This window comes from Equus przewalskii, chromosome 21 (assembly GCF_037783145.1).
Source record: "Equus przewalskii isolate Varuska chromosome 21, EquPr2, whole genome shotgun sequence".
In the NCBI taxonomy this organism is placed as follows: Eukaryota; Metazoa; Chordata; class Mammalia; order Perissodactyla; family Equidae; genus Equus; species Equus przewalskii.
The window spans coordinates 35,277,529-35,281,404 of NC_091851.1; positions in this window are offsets into that span (position 1 = coordinate 35,277,529).

The following is a 3,876-nucleotide window of genomic DNA, read 5'->3' on the forward strand; positions in this document are numbered from 1 at the left end:
ACCATGGGCAAAGGACGCCGACGCGAGACGACGCACAGGCTGCAGGACCCTCCCCCGGAAGGGCCTGGAGAACCGGAAACCGCGCACAGATAGAAAAGTAGGGATGGCACATGCGCAGAAGGAGCCGCGGAGTCGCCCTTCCCAGTATTCCCCGAGGGTCGGCGGATGCCTTTCCGGACTACATTCCCCATGAGGCACCGCGGCCGCGCCGTGAGCGGCGGGCTCCTTCCAAGAGCTTCTGCTTTGATCAGCGAGCTTGGTTCATTGCTTTCAACCATGAATACAAAAAGAAAAGTTGCATATGAATTTCACCGAAGGCTAGGTTACAGGCCATGAAATGTCCACCAAAATGCTAATGATCCCCAAATCCTGATTTTCTCCTAGACTTGTCTTATGAACACCACAGCCGTATATGTTACTCTTTCTGCTGATTTTCCCACTCGGTGTCAGAAAAAACAGCGCAGAACAATCCCTAGGAACGTTTTAAATGTGAGACAGCTTTCTGTGTATCTGAGATCTCATAAAGGAGCAATCCGAAGAACATAATCAATACAGTAAAGCTGAAGAACGTCATCAATACAGTAAAGCCTTCACCTGTTTTGGTGAATCCATATAAATATTTTGAATGTATGAAAGTGATGCAGGGTCGGCGAGCTGAAGAGTTGAAAGAAAGATTTCTTGGACTCTCAAGGTCTGGCAGCAGTGCTCTTTTATTTAGAGAATAGTGTGGAATAGCACGGGGACAGGACCCATGGGCAGTAAAGAGCTGCAGTGTGGGGACAGGACCCACAGGCAGGAGGAGATGCTGTTGCTGCTGCAAACATGGGTTGAGGGTAGGGCTAAATTTAAGGCATAGGTATGTGAGTTATCTCTTTACAAGACAAGGGAAAGAATATGTAAAAAGAGTTGTTAAAATGGTATCAGTGCCGGTGGGGTCTGGTTATTGGGTGGTCCTGTACCTTTTAGATAAGAATCAAACTGCCTTAAGTAAATGGCAGAAGCCACCACCTTAAATATTATCCTCAGCTAAAGACAGAGGAGGATGTTGGTGGTGGTGGGAGTCAGCTACATGAGGTTACCAGACAAACACAATAAACAAGACTTAAGTCCTTGCTGTCCCTGTTAAGAGTTTCTCGAGATAAGGTCATCCCCGCTTCCTCCTAGTGCAGAGAGGGAGACACCCCCCACAGATGGAGACTTCCTTCACAAATGCAAATGTCTCTCATCAAAGGGCAAGCAAATTCCACTCCTCAGAGCCTCCTTCTCATCTGCAGTTTTTAACAGTAACCAGCCTAAAATAATCCTCATCATAAACCCACCCCTGAACCCATTTGGCAGTAGAATTCAAAATTTATCCAAATGTTCCTGCTGAAAGGAAATATGTCAGTGGGGGACTTTGTGTGTCTTGCCCGGCTTATCAGTGGCTTGGAAGGAGCAGGATTGAAGGATTGGCTGGAAGCAAGAATAACCAAGGAAAAGACGTGTGGAAGAACTTATGAGAGTGGGCACATGTTGTGAAGATCTTTGTGTTCGTTTTCTATGACTATGTAACAGATTACCACAAACTTAGTGGCTTAAAACAACGAGAACGTAATTATCTGGTCACTTTTATAGGTTAGAAGTCTGGGCATGATGTGCTGGATTCTCTGCTCTGGGTTGAAATCAAGGTGTCACCTGAGGCTGTGGTTCTCATCTGGCACTTGGGGTTCTTTTCCAAGCTCGTTGATTGTTGACAGAATTCATTTCCTTGTGGTTGTAGGACTGGGGCCCCCATTTTCCTGCTAGTATGTCAAGCAGGTTCCACTCTCACCTCCTTACTGCATGGCCCCTATGGACAGTGCATAACATGAATGTTGTTTCCTTCCAGGCCAGCAGGAGCATGTCTAACTTCCTTTTTAGTGACTAGTTGGAGAAAACTGCTTTTAAAGGATTAATGTGATTAGGTCAGGCCCATCAGGATAATCTCCCTGTCTTAAGGTCATTTTACTTGGGACCTTAATTATATCTGCAAAATCCCTTCACAGCAGGACCTAGATTAGTGTTTGACTGCATAACTGGAGCAAAGTGTGTGTAGACAGGGGCCAGGCCTCTTGAGGGACCACCTTAGCATTCTACCTCCCACAGTGCTTCATTTAAATGCTCATCAAAGAACATTGACCAGGGGGACAGAATTACTAATCCATGGATGTCTTCCTCCACATCAGTGCTTGCACAAGAAGCCTATTTATTCACTGAGCAGCCATTATAACAAGGATAGAGGTAAATGCATGAGCCAGCAACATAGGTCACCTCTCATCAAGGCTGATCTAACTACTGTTGCTGCTGCTACTGAACGTCTGACTTGTCATCCCAGAGATCAGCACTGAGCCCTTGATAAGGTGCCATCCACTGAGAAGAGCAAATAGCTTCCTGGTGGAAAGTTGATCACCTCAGACCCCTTTAACCCTGGTTCAGGCAAGCATTCAACCTTGCCAAAAGTGACATGGGCTTTCGATGTGGATTTGCTTTCTTGACCACCATGGATCTGTGTCACTATTTGAGTACTTACAAAACACCCGATTTGCTGACATGAGCCTGCATAATATCACTTCAGACCAAGGGACCCATTTTATAGCACAGGAGGTGTGACAGTGGGCACATGACCCTGAGATCCGCTAGTTCTACCATATATGGCATCAGCCTGATAGACCTGTGATGTGGCTTATGAAAGGCTCAGCTAAGGCAGAAGTTTTTGAACAATACCCTGAGGGTTGTGGGTGCTGTCCGCCACGATGTGGCATATGCATGGAACCAATCGTGATACGTGATGATGTGTCCCCAGTAGTGAACAGACGAAGCGATGAGGGTAGGACTGGCCTCTCCCACCGTCACTCCCACTTGCAGAATCTATACTTCCCTTTTCCACAACTTTAGACTCTGTTGGGACAGAGATCTTGGGTCTTGGAGGGAATGGTGGACAGTTCCACCAGGAAACACAATGATAAATAAATGCCATAGCCTCCAGGCCTTCAGGAGAATTCTTCTACAGTGTTCTGTATGCGTTTCAGAGGTTCCCTATTGTTTACATCAGTGGCCCTAATAACACTCCCTGACGCTGGCTCTCCTCCTTTCTCTCATTCTCTCCACACCCTCATTCCTACTTCCTGGCATCGCCTCCCAGATAAATTACTCGCACCCAAATCCTTGTTCAGGCTCTGCTTTTAGGCAAAGTGTTTATATAAATAAGTGTGTGCATGGCTCAGCTATTCCATAACCCGGGAACTATATGCACTTTTACATAACATGATACGGTGACATGGTATGTCGTGCCCTGTCCTCCCTTCCTGGCATTTCTTCCAACCAGAGGGGGAAGAGAACGAAGATTTGAATTGAAGATTGTAGAGTTGAAGTTTTGTCATTCATTCACTTTGAATGAAGATTATAGAGTTAATAGGTAGGTCTTTGCAATCTAATTACTAAATAGATACTGTGTGTGTGGTAAGCAATTACAGGTCTGCCTATTCACCTAAGAGTAGGCATAAAACTCCTGGAGGCTGCTGAGATTTTATCCAGTGGGAGCTTTCTTGAAAATAAATGTAAAGAGTAGTGGAGGACTAAAATTTGCTCTTAAAGATTCTTTCTCAAGATGCGCTTTTCCGGCATACCAGTTACATTCACAAAGATGCTTATAGAAGGATATTCACTGCAGCGTGGTTTACAATAGAAAGAAAGGAAACAACCTAAATGAACACTGGTCAGGAATAACTAGGTAAGTGCTGGTGCATGCACACAATGGAATATTGTGTGGGCCTAAGAATGAATAAGGTTGTTTATATGCTGTAATTTTAAAATGCCTGTGATAAACTCTTACATGAAATAAACCAAAACGCAAACAAA